General features: G+C 53.4%; 1 long non-coding RNA gene across 2 annotated transcripts in view; it reads right to left on the minus strand.

The window, feature by feature from the left end:
- Positions 1 to 3,581: 3,581 nt before the first annotated feature.
- Positions 3,582 to 13,634, minus strand: part of LOC141133584 (uncharacterized) — a 123,840-nt gene continuing 113,787 nt past the window's right edge. Inside the window, exon 5 of one of the 2 annotated variants that reach the window (XR_012243098.1) lies at positions 3,582 to 3,735. This is a non-coding gene — a long non-coding RNA (uncharacterized lncRNA). Of the gene's footprint in view, positions 3,789 to 13,634 lie in introns of both variants that reach the window. The other variant, XR_012243097.1, reaches the window with a different exon arrangement.

Here is a 13,634-nt window from a genome sequence, read left to right on the forward strand (position 1 = left end):
ATACACACTGCCCCCTCTCACCTCATGTATTATATACACACTGCCCCCCCTCACCTCATGTATTATATACACACTGCCCCCCTCTCACCTCATGTATTATATACACACTGCCCCCCCCCCCACCTCATGTATTATATACACACTGCCCCCCCCCCCCACCTCATGTATTATATACACACTGCCCCCCCCCCCTCACCTCATGTATTATATACACACTGCCCCCCCCCACCTCATGTATTATATACACACTGCCCCCCCCCCCACCTCATGTATTATATACACACTGCCCCCTCTCACCTCATGTATTATATACACACTGCCCCCCCTCACCTCATGTATTATATACACACTGCCCCCTCTCACCTCATGTATTATATACACACTGCCCCCCCCCCCCCACCTCATGTATTATATACACACTGCCCCCCCCACCTCATGTATTATATACACACTGCCCCCCCCCCCCACCTCATGTATTATATACACACTGCCCCCTCTCACCTCATGTATTATATACACACTGCCCCCTCTCACCTCATGTATTATATACACACTGCCCCCTCTCACCTCATGTATTATATACACACTGCCCCCCATCACCTCATGTATTATATACACACTGCCCCCCATCACCTCATGTATTATATACACACTACCCCCTCTCACCTCACGTTTTATATACACACTGGTGGCAGTCTGTGGGCGGTATGGTAGTGTCGGTATATGGTGGCGGTATGGTAGTGTCGGTATGGTAGTGTCGGTATAGGGTGGCGGTCCGTGGGCGGTATGGTAGTGTCGGTATGGTAGTGTCGGTATATGGTGGCAGTCCGTGGGCGGTATGGTAGTGTCGGTATGGTAGTGTCGGTATATGGTGGCGGTATATGGTGGCAGTCCGTGGGCGGTATGGTAGTGTCAGTATGTGGTGGCAGTCCGTGGGCGGTATGTGGTGGCGGTATGTGGTGGCGGTATGTGGTGGCAGTCAGTGAGCGGTATGTACTGGCAACCAGTGAGCAGTATGGTAGTGTCGGTATGGTACTGCCTGGCAGTCGCCAGTGGGTGGTATGGTAGTGGCAGTCAGTGGGGGAGATTTTACTAAAACTGGAGCACTCAGAATCTGGTACAGCTGTGCATTGTAGTCTATCAGCTTCTAACTACAGCTTGTTTAACTGCTTCTCACAGATATACTGCGGCAGAAGGGCACATACAGGCAGATTAACGTACCTGTACGGTGCCCCTTAAGAGGCGGCTTGCAGGGAGGTCCGTGATCGCGGGTCCCACGGACTCGATGTCCGTGGGGATACCCGCAATCGTCTCACGGTGAGGAAGAACGGGGAGATGCTAATGATGTAAACAAGCATTTCCCCGTTCTGCCCAGTGACAGGACACTGATCACAGCTCCCTGTAATCGGGATCGGTGATCAGTGATGTGTCACACACAGGCCCCCCCCCCCCACAGTTAGAATCACTCCCTAGGACACACTTACTTACCCCTACAGCCCAAGCTAGTGGTTAACCCCTTCACTGCCAGTCACATTTACACAGTAATCAGTGCATTTTTATTCGCACACTTCGCTGTATAAAAGTAAATGGTCCCAAAATCGCGCCAAAAGTGCCTGATGTGTCCGCCATAATGTCGCAGTCATGATTAAAAAAAAAAAAAAAAATAAATAAATAATTGACAATAAAAATGCCATAAAACTATCCCCTATTTTGTAGACGCTATAACTTTTGCGCAAACCAATCAATAAACGCTTATTGCAATTTTTTTACCAAGAATATGTAGAAGAATACTATGTATCGGCCTAAACTGAGGGAAAAAAAAAAAATTTTATATCTTTTTTGGAGACATTTATTATAGCAAAAAATAATGCGTTTTTTTTTTTCAAAATTGCCAGTTAAAGTGACGCAGTTCCGAATCGCAAAAAGTGCTCTGGTCTTTGGCCAGCCAAATGGTCCGGGGCTTAAGTTGTTAACTAAGCTTTGGTAATAAAACCTGGAAGCTGATTGGTTTCTATGCAGAGCTGGACTAGATTCTGAGTGCTCCAGTTTTAGTAAATCCCCTCCAGTGAGCGGTATGGTAGTGTCGGTATGTAGTGAGCGGTATGGTAGTGTCGGTATGTAGTGAGCGGTATGGTAGTGTCGGTATGTAGTGAGCGGTATGGTAGTGTCGGTATGTAGTGAGCGGTATGGTAGTGTCGGTATGTAGTGAGCGGTATGGTAGTGTCGGTATGTAGTGAGCGGTATGGTAGTGTCGGTATGTAGTGAGCGGTATGGTAGTGTCGGGTATGTAGTGAGCGGTATGGTAGTGTCGGTATGTAGTGAGCGGTATGGTAGTGTCGGGTATGTAGTGAGCGGTATGGTAGTGTCGGTATGTAGTGAGCGGTATGGTAGTGTCGGTATGTAGTGAGCGGTATGGTAGTGTCGGTATGTAGTGAGCGGTATGGTAGTGTCGGTATGTAGTGAGCGGTATGGTAGTGTCGGTATGTAGTGAGCGGTATGGTAGTGTCGGTATGTAGTGAGCGGTATGTAGTGAGCGGTATGGTAGTGTCGGTATGTAGTGAGCGGTATGGTAGTGTCGGTATGTAGTGAGCGGTATGGTAGTGTCGGTATGTAGTGAGCGGTATGGTAGTGTCGGTATGTAGTGAGCGGTATGTAGTGAGCGGTATGGTAGTGTCGGTATGTAGTGAGCGGTATGGTAGTGTCGGTATGTAGTGAGCGGTATGGTAGTGTCGGTATGTAGTGAGCGGTATGGTAGTGTCGGTATGTAGTGAGCGGTATGGTGGTGAGCGGTATGGTAGTGTCGGTATGTAGTGAGAGGTATGGTAGTGTCGGTATGGTAGTGTCGGTATGTAGTGAGCGGTATGGTAGTGTCGGTATGTAGTGAGCGGTATGGTAGTGTCGGTATGTAGTGAGCGGTATGGTAGTGTGCGGTATGGTAGTGTCGGTATGTAGTGAGCGGTATGTAGTGTCGGTATGTAGTGAGCGGTATGGTAGTGTCGGTATGTAGTGAGCGGTATGGTAGTGTCGGTATGTAGTGAGCGGTATGGTAGTGTCGGTATGGTAGTGTCGGTATGTAGTGAGCGGTATGGTAGTGTCGGGTATGTAGTGAGCGGTATGGTAGTGTCGGTATGTAGTGAGCGGTATGGTAGTGTCGGTATGTAGTGAGCGGTATGGTAGTGTCGGTATGTAGTGAGCGGTATGGTAGTGTCGGTATGTAGTGAGCGGTATGGTAGTGTCGGTATGTAGTGAGCGGTATGGTAGTGTCGGTATGTAGTGAGCGGTATGGTAGTGTCGGTATGTAGTGAGCGGTATGGTAGTGTCGGGTATGTAGTGAGCGGTATGGTAGTGTCGGGTATGTAGTGAGCGGTATGGTAGTGTCGGGTATGTAGTGAGCGGTATGGTAGTGTCGGGTATGTAGTGAGCGGTATGGTAGTGTCGGTATGTAGTGAGCGGTATGGTAGTGTCGGGTATGTAGTGAGCGGTATGGTAGTGTCGGGTATGTAGTGAGCGGTATGGTAGTGAGCGGTATGTAGTGGCAGTCAGTGAGCAGTTGAGAAAACTCAGGTGTAGAGCACAGTACAATCACCTACCTGGAATAGATGGCTTCCCCTCGGCAGTAGCCCCGGATGGCGGCAGATTCTGGGTAGATCTCCTCGTATTGCAGACGATGTCTCCTCAGATCTTCTGGTCTGTGACGGAGGTCGGCAGCGGCTGGTGGAGTCATTCAGCTTCAAACTGGCAGTAGAAACATACGGAGTTATTACAGACACTCAGACATGTCATGTGACCTGCAAAGATCAGAGCAATGTTTATCAATCTGTTTTCTGTCATTAATCACATCACCCCTCATTACTGTCCTCAGCCCCCCCCCCATTATGAACATCACCCCTCATTACTGTCCTCAGCCCCCCATTATGAACATCACCCCTCATTACTGTCCTCAGCCCCCCATTATGAACATCACCCCCCATTACTGTCCTCAGCCCCCCCCATTATGAACATCACCCCTCATTACTGTCCTCAGCCCCCCCCATTTTTACATCACCCCTCATTACTGTCCTCAGGCCCCCCCATTATTCACATCACCCCCCATTACTGTCCTCAGGCCCCCCCCATTACTGTCCTCAGCCCCCCCATTATTCACATCACCCCTCATTCTGTCCTCAGCCCCCCCATTATTCACATCACCCCTCATTACTGTCCTCAGCCCCCCCATTATTCACATCACCCCTCATTACTGTCCTCAGCCCCCCCCCCCCCCCATTATTCACATCACCCATCATTACTGTCCTCAGCCCCCCCCCCCATTATTCACATCACCCCTCATTACTGTCCTCAGCCCCCCCATTATGAACATCACCCCTCATTACTGTCCTCAGCCCCCCCCATTATGAACATCACCCCTCATTACTGTCCTCAGCCCCCCCCATTATGAACATCACCCCTCATTACTGTCCTCAGGCCCCCCCCCATTTTTACATCACCCATCATTACTGTCCTCAGGCCCCCCCATTATTCACATCACCCCCCATTACTGTCCTCAGGCCCCCCCATTACTGTCCTCAGGCCCCCCATTATTCACATCACCCCTCATTCTGTCCTCAGCCCCCCATTATTCACATCACCCCTCATTCTGTCCTCAGCCCCCCATTATTTACATCACCCATCATTACTGTCCTCAGCCCCCCCCCCCCATTATTCACATCAGCCATCATTACTGTCCTCAGCCCCCCCCCCCATTATTCACATCACCCCTCATTACTGTCCTCAGCCCCCCAATTATTCACATCACCCCTTATTACTGTCCTCAGCCCCCCATTATTCACATCACCCCTTATTACTGTCCTCAGCCCCCCATTATTCACATCACCCCTCATTCTGTCCTTAGCCCCCCATTATTCACATCACCCCTTATTACTGTCCTCAGCCCCCCCCCATTATTTACATCACCCCTCATTACTGTCCTCAGCCCCCCATTATTCACATCACCCCTCATTCTGTCCTTAGCCCCCCATTATTCACATCACCCCTTATTACTGTCCTCAGCCCCCCCCCCCCATTATTTACATCACCCCTCATTACTGTCCTCAGCCCCCCATTATTCACATCACCCCTTATTACTGTCCTTAGCCCCCCCATTATTCACATCACCTCCATTACTGTCCCAGATATGTCCCCAAAGGGGGTAGAATAATTAGAATAGAATATAAGGTTGTGTAAAATTATGTGCTAGACAACATTGTATAAATTCAGTGGTTAACATCGCTTTTTAAAATAAATAAAACCGTGCAAAAAATATAAATCAACATGTAGTGATACAAAATATGTGAAATCAAATAACAGCGCGAGGTGTATAAGTGACACCGTGCAAACAATATTGACTAAAATGGAATACTGTGACACAGATTTACTAAAACTGGTGCAGTCAGAATCTGGTGCAACTGTGTATGGTAGCCAATCAGCTTCTTCCCCCAGCTTGTTCAGTTAGGCTTTTATAATAAAATCTGGAAGCTGATTGGTTTCTATGCATTAGACCCCCTTTCACACTGAAGCGATTTGCAGGCACTATAGCGCTAAAAATAACGCCTGCAAAGCGCCCTGAAACAGCGGCTCCATTCACTTTCACACTGGAGCGGTGCGATTGGCAGGACATCAGTATAAGCAGCAAACTCACCGCGCCTAAAGAGCCCCTGCCCATTTGTAATAAATGGTCAGCACCGCCGGCAAAGCGTTGCTGTGGCGGGCCTTTGCACTTCGGCCACTAGCAAGGGGGGGGGGGGTGTTGAAAGCGCCCCGCTAGCGGCTCGAAAAGTGCCGCAAAAAACAAAGGTAAAGTTTCTGCACTCTTCAGCTTTCATAAATAAACCCCCCTATATGTAGTGGGACAGAAATGTATCAAATGGGAAAAGATCAGGGAGGTGATGAACCAAAATGGTATCAAAACAAATGAAAACACTTCAAATAAGTGATCCCAACATGAATGGAACAGAAAGTCACGGTGATATAGTCCATTGCCTCGTTTCCACTGAGCGGATCGGTTCGGATCAGTACAGTTTGAATGGCCTAGAATGGTCCGGTCTATTCTGGTGAGCGTTTCCACTGCAAGTGGGACCACAAGGGGCCACACAGGGTTTAGAAAAAATGCCTCAGCATAGCACAGCAGAGGGTTTTCTGTCAGCCAATCAGTGGAATGTATCGTAGCTCCGCCCTAACCGAACCGTTCCATTTTCTATGGCCCCACATCTGAAGCAGGACCCTGAATGGAACGGTTCGGTTGTATGGGCCACTTTCATAATGGAAACACCCAAAATAGCGTACCGTACCGAACCGATCCGCTCAGTGGAAACGAGGCACATGTGTCACACCAAGTCATTCATACTTCCCATCCAACAGGTTATTTGTACACCTGGCTGCATATACCTCTCAAGAGCGAGGGGGGGGGGGGGGGGCAACAATCAGCGGGTCCAGCGGACTCCATGTCCGCCCACGATCGTTCTCCCTGCAGACAATAAAACTAGGGTTGTCCTGATACCGAGCATTGGCGTGAGTCCTTGTACTCGCACAAATGCTCTCGATGCCTGATCTGATGAAACACCGCCTCTCCCGGGTATCAGTTTAGGCGACGCGGCGCAACCCGGAAGTCAAGCGGGCGGAACAACGGAAGTGACGCTCGTGTCAGATTTTGGACACAATGACGCCCATCTTGGTACACCCTGCACTCGGCCGCAGTAAGCCAGCAGCAGACATCTTGTTACACCCAGCCCATATAGTTCGGGCTGGGTGCAACAAGATGGACGCTGCTGCTTTTATTTGCGGCCGAGTGCAAGGAGTACCAAGGTGGGCATCAAAGCCAGCCTTTCCTCTCATGGCAATGCAGTGCCTGCCCATCGGTGCCCATAAATGCCCCCTATCAGTGCCCAATGCCTGTAAGTGCCGCCTATCAGTGCCAGCCACCTATCAATGCCATCTATCAGTGCCAGCCACCTATCAATGCCATCTATCAGTGCCAGCCACCTATCAATGCCATCTATCAGTGCCAGCCACCTATCAATGCCATCTATCAGTGCCCAAAGGTGCCGCCTTTCAGTGCCAGCCACCTATCAATGCCAGCCACCTGTCAGTGCCATCTATCAGTGCCAGCCACCTGTCAGTGCCATCTATCAGTGCCAGCCACCTGTCAGTGCCATCTATCAGTGTCAGCCACCTGTCAGTGCCATCTATCAGTGCCAGCCACCTGTCAGTGCCATCTATCAGTGCCAGCCACCTGTCAGTGCCATCTATCAGTGCCAGCCACCTGTCAGTGCCATCTATCAGTGCCAGCCACCTGTCAGTGCCATCTATCAGTGCCAGCCACCTGTCAGTGCCATCTATCAGTGCCAGCCACCTGTCAGTGCCATCTATCAGTGCCAGCCACCTGTCAGTGCCATCCATCAGTGCCAGCCACCTGTCAGTGCCATCTATCAGTGCCAGCCACCTGTCAGTGCCATCTATCAGTGCCAGCCACCTGTCAGTGCCATCTATCAGTGCCATCAATCTATCAGTGCCACCTGTCAGTGCCATCTATCAGTGCCAGCCACCTGTCAGTGCCATCTATCAGTGCCAGCCACCTGTCAGTGCCATCTATCAGTGCCAGCCACCTGTCAGTGCCATCTATCAGTGCCAGCCACCTGTCAGTGCCATCTATCAGTGTTAGCCACCTGTCAGTGCCATCTATCAGTGCCAGCCACCTGTCAGTGCCATCTATCAGTGTTAGCTACCTGTCAGTGCCGCCTATCAGTGCCAGCCACCTATCAATGCCATCTATCAGTGCCAGCCACCTATCAATGCCATCTATCAGTGCCCAAAGGTGCCGCCTTTCAGTGCCAGCCACCTATCAATGCCAGCCACCTGTCAGTGCCATCAATCTATCAGTGCCACCTGTCAGTGCCATCTATCAGTGCCAGCCACCTGTCAGTGCCATCTATCAGTGCCAGCCACCTGTCAGTGCCATCTATCAGTGCCAGCCACCTGTCAGTGCCATCTATCAGTGCCAGCCACCTGTCAGTGCCATCTATCAGTGCCAGCCACCTGTCAGTGCCATCTATCAGTGCCAGCCACCTGTCAGTGCCATCTATCAGTGCCAGCCACCTGTCAGTGCCATCTATCAGTGCCAGCCACCTGTCAGTGCCATCTATCAGTGCCAGCCACCTGTCAGTGCCATCTATCAGTGCCAGCCACCTGTCAGTGCCATCTATCAGTGCCAACCACCTGTCAGTGCCATCTATCAGTGCCAGCCACCTGTCAGTGCCATCTATCAGTGTTAGCCACCTGTCAGTGCCATCTATCAGTGCCAGCCACCTGTCAGTGCCATCTATCAGTGTTAGCTAACTGTCAGTGCCGCCTATCAGTGCCAGCCACCTATCAATGCCATCTATCAGTGCCAGCCACCTATCAATGCCATCTATCAGTGCCCAAAGGTGCCGCCTTTCAGTGCCAGCCACCTATCAATGCCAGCCACCTGTCAGTGCCATCAATCTATCAGTGCCAGCCACCTGTCAGTGCCATCTATCCGTGCCAGCCACCTGTCAGTGCCATCTATCAGTGCCAGCCACCTGTCAGTGCCATCTATCAGTGCCAGCCACCTGTCAGTGCCATCTATCAGTGCCAGCCACCTGTCAGTGCCATCTATCAGTGCCAGCCACCTGTCAGTGCCATCTATCAGTGCCAGCCACCTGTCAGTGCCATCTATCAGTGCCAGCCACCTGTCAGTGCCATCTATCAGTGCCAGCCACCTGTCAGTGCCATCTATCAGTGTTAGCCACCTGTCAGTGCCATCTATCAGTGTTAGCCACCTGTCAGTGCCATCTATCAGTGTTAGCCACCTGTCAGTGCCATCTATCAGTGTTAGCCACCTGTCAGTGCCATCTATCAGTGTTAGCCACCTGTCAGTGCCATCTATCAGTGCCAGCCACCTGTCAGTGCCATCTATCAGTGCCAGCCACCTGTCAGTGCCATCTATCAGTGCCAGCCACCTGTCAGTGCCATCTATCAGTGTCAGCCACCTGTCAGTGCCATCTATCAGTGTCAGCCACCTGTCAGTGCCATCTATCAGTGTCAGCCACCTGTCAGTGCCATCTATCAGTGTCAGCCACCTGTCAGTGCCATCTATCAGTGTCAGCCACCTGTCAGTGCCATCTATCAGTGCTAGCCACCTGTCAGTGCCATCAATCTATCAGTGCCACCTGTCAGTGCCATCTATCAGTGCCAGCCACCTGTCAGTGCCATCTATCAGTGCCAGCCACCTGTCAGTGCCATCTATCAGTGCCAGCCACCTGTCAGTGCCATCTATCAGTGCCAGCCACCTGTCAGTGCCATCTATCAGTGCCAGCCACCTGTCAGTGCCATCTATCAGTGCCAGCCACCTGTCAGTGCCATCTATCAGTGTTAGCCACCTGTCAGTGCCATCTATCAGTGTTAGCCACCTGTCAGTGCCATCTATCAGTGTTAGCCACCTGTCAGTGCCATCTATCAGTGTTAGCCACCTGTCAGTGCCATCTATCAGTGCCAGCCACCTGTCAGTGCCATCTATCAGTGTCAGCCACCTGTCAGTGCCATCTATCAGTGCCAGCCACCTGTCAGTGCCATCTATCAGTGTCAGCCACCTGTCAGTGCCATCTATCAGTGTCAGCCACCTGTCAGTGCCATCTATCAGTGTCAGCCACCTGTCAGTGCCATCTATCAGTGTCAGCCACCTGTCAGTGCCATCTATCAGTGTCAGCCACCTGTCAGTGCCATCTATCAGTGCTAGCCACCTGTCAGTGCCATCAATCTATCAGTGCCACCTGTCAGTGCCATCTATCAGTGCCAGCCACCTGTCAGTGCCATCTATCAGTGCCAGCCACCTGTCAGTGCCATCTATCAGTGCCAGCCACCTGTCAGTGCCATCTATCAGTGCCAGCCACCTGTCAGTGCCATCTATCAGTGCCAGCCACCTGTCAGTGCCATCTATCAGTGCTAGCCACCTGTCAGTGCCACCTGTCAGTGCCATCTATCTATCAGTGCCATCTATCTATCAGTGCCATCTATCTATCAGTGCCATCTATCTATCAGTGTACGGTCCGTCATCATCCGATCCCCCATAGGGGAGAGCGGCGCTCTGACAGGTCAAGCGGACAAGTGGATGTTCACGGATCCGTCCCGTGTGAAAGAGCCCTTATCGGGACAACCCTAAATAAAAGGATGGTAAAGCTCCGCTTAAACTATCGGCCCTTTACCGCTAATGCTCTGGTAGCTCCAGCGTGTAACTGGCCTTAGAACACACAGTGCGGAAACACATTTAGCCCCTTCCCAGCCAGTGTCATCAGTACAGTGACAGTGCATATTATTAGCACTGATCACAGTAATAATGTCACTGGTACTCAAAAACAAAAAAAGGCAGGTAGGTGTTCGATCTTTCCGCCCACAATGTCGCAGTCCCGCTAACAATCACTGGTCGCTGCCATTACTAAAAAAAACAAAAAAAAAAAAAAAAAAGCCATAAATCTATCCCTTAGAGCCCTTGCACACTGGAGCGATGCGCTGGCAGGACGGTAAAAAAAGTCCTGCTAGAAGCATCTTCGGAGCGGTGAAGGAGCGGAGTGTATACCGCTCCTTTACCGCTCCTGCCCATTGAAATCAATGGGACGGCGCGGCTATACCGCCGGCAAAGCGCCTCTGCAGAGGCGCTTTGCGGTGGTATTTAACTCTTTCTCGGCCGCTAGCGGGGGGTAAAACCGCCCCGCTAGCGGCCGCATACCGACGGTAAAACGCCGCTAATAATAGCGGCGTTTTACCGCCGACGCCGCCCCCCGCCCCAGTGTGCAAGGGCTCTTATTTTGTAGACGTTATAACTTTTGCGCAAACCAATCAATATACGCTTACTGGGAATTTTTTTTACCAAAACTACATAGCAGAATACATATCGGCCTAAACTGATAAAGAAATTAGATTTTTTTTTTTTTTATTGGAAGCTTATTATAGAAGAAATTGTTTTTTATTTTTTTTCAAAATTGTGGCGCTTTTTTTGTGTTTATAGCACAATAAATAAAAACCGCAGAGATGATCAAATACCAACCAAAAGAAATCTCTATTTGTGGGGGAAAAAAAAAGGACATTAATTTTGTTTGGGTACAACGTCCCACAATTGTCAGTTACAGCGACACAGCGCTGAATATCAAAAATCAATCAACAAGCAAAGAAAACCCAAAAATAAGGAAAATACAAACATAATAATCATTTTGGGAAATTGTATAACCGGGAGGTCCTCATACAGGAGACTCTGGAGGATGGGAGCTGAAGAGGTTAAACAGCTGAGATTTCGTCCCGTGGTGATTGTATGAGGGGTCCCGGTATGAGGGGAGAGGGGTCCCGGTATGAGGGGAGAGGGGTCCCGGTATGAGGGGAGAGGGGTCCCGGTATGGGGGGAGAGGGGTCCCGGTATGGGGGGAGAGGGGTCCCGGTATGGGGGGAGAGGGGTCCCGGTATGGGGGGAGAGGGGTCCCGGTATGGGGGGGGGAGGGGTCCCGGTATGAGAGGGAGGATTCCCGGTATGAGGGGGAGGGGTCCCGGTATGAGGGGAGAGGGGTCCCGGTATGAGGGGAGAGGGGTCCCGGTATGAGGGGAGAGGGGTCCCGGTATGGGAAGAAGGGTCCCGGTATGAGAGGGAGGGGTCCCGGTATGAGAGGGAGGGGTCCCGGTATGAGAGGGAGGGGTCCCGGTATGAGAGGGAGGGGTCCCGGTATGAGAGGGAGGGGTCCCGGTATGAGAGGGAGGGGTCCCGGTATGAGAGGGAGGGGTCCCGGTATGAGGGGGAGGGGTCCCGGTATGAGCGGGGAGGGGTCCCGGTATGAGCGGGGAGGGGTCCCGGTATGAGCGGGGAGGGGTCCCGGTATGAGGGGAGAGGGGTCCCGGTATGAGGAGAGAGGGGTCCCGGTATGAGGGGAGAGGGGTCCCGGTATGAGGGGAGAGGGGTCCCGGTATGAGGGGAGAGGGGTCCCGGTATGGGAAGAAGGGTCCCGGTATGAGGGGAGAGGGGTCCCGGTATGAGGAGAGAGGGGTCCCGGTATGAGGGGAGAGGGGTCCCGGTATGAGGGGAGAGGGGTCCCGGTATGAGGGGAGAGGGGTCCCGGTATGAGGGGAGAGGGGTCCCGGTATGGGAAGAAGGGTCCCGGTATGAGGGGAGAGGGGTCCCGGTATGAGGGGAGAGGGGTCCCAGTATGGGAAGAAGGGTCCCGGTATGAGGGGAGAGGGGTCCCAGTATGGGGGGGAGGGGTCCCGGTATGAGAAGAGGGGTCCCGGTATGGGGGGAGGGGTCCCGGTATGGGGGGAGGGGTCCCGGTATGGGGGAGGAGGGGTCCCAGTATGGGAAGAAAGGTCCCGGTATGAGGGGAGAGGGGTCCCGGTATGGGGGGAGGGGTCCCGGTATGGGGGGAGGGGTCCCGGTATATGGGGGGAGGGGTCCCGGTATATGGGGGGAGGGGTCCCGGTATATGGGGGGAGGGGTCCCGGTATGGGGGGAGGGGTCCCGGTATGGGGGGAAGGGTCCCGGTATGGGGGGAGGGGTCCCGGTATGGGGGGGAGGGGTCCCGGTATGAGGGGGGAGGGGTCCCGGTATGAGGGGAGAGGGGTCCCGGTATGAGGGGAGAGGGGTCCCGGTATGAGGGGAGAGGGGTCCCGGTATGAGGGGTCCCAGTATGGGAAGAAGGGTCCCGGTATGAGGGGAGAGGGGTCCTGGTATGAGGGGAGAGGGATCCCGGTATGGGAGGGAGGGGTCCCGGTATGAGGGGAGAGGGGTCCCGGTATGGGGGGGAGGGGTCCCGGTATGGGGGGGAGGGGTCCCGGTATGAGGCGAGGGGTCCCGGTATGGGGGGAGGGGTCCCGGTATGGGGGAGGAGGGATCCCGGTATGAGGAGAGGGGTCCCGGTATGGGGGGAGGGGTCCTGGTATGGGGGAGGAGGGGTCCCAGTATGGGAAGAAAGGTCCCGGTATGAGGGGAGAGGGGTCCCGGTATGAGGGGTCCCGGTATGGGGGGAGGGGTCCCGGTATGGGGGGGAGGGGTCCCGGTATGGGGGGGAGGGGTCCCGGTATGGGGGGGAGGGGTCCCGGTATGAGCGGGGAGGGGTCCCGGTATGGGGGGGAGGGGTCCCGGTATGAGGGGAGAGGGGTCCCGGTATGAGGGGTCCCAGTATGGGAAGAAGGGTCCCGGTATGAGGGGAGAGGGGTCCCGGTATGAGGGGGAGGGGTCCCGGTATGAGGGGGAGGGGTCCCGGTATGAGGGGGAGGGGTCCCGGTATGGGGGGGAGGGGTCCCGGTATGAGCGGGGAGGGGTCCCGGTATGAGCGGGGAGGGGTCCCGGTATGAGCGGGGAGGGGTCCCGGTATGAGGGGAGAGGGGTCCCGGTATGAGGGGTCCCAGTATGGGAAGAAGGGTCCCGGTATGAGGGGAGAGGGGTCCCGGTATGAGGGGGAGGGGTCCCGGTATGAGCGGGGAGGGGTCCCGGTATGGGGGGAGGGGTCCCGGTATGAGCGGGGAGGGGTCCCGGTATGAGGGGAGAGGGGTCCCGGTATGAGGGGTCCCAGTATGGGAAGAAGGGTCCCGGTATGAGGGGAGAGGGGTCC

This window comes from Aquarana catesbeiana, linkage group LG03, assembly GCF_042186555.1.
Source record: "Aquarana catesbeiana isolate 2022-GZ linkage group LG03, ASM4218655v1, whole genome shotgun sequence".
NCBI classification, from domain to species: Eukaryota; Metazoa; Chordata; class Amphibia; order Anura; family Ranidae; genus Aquarana; species Aquarana catesbeiana.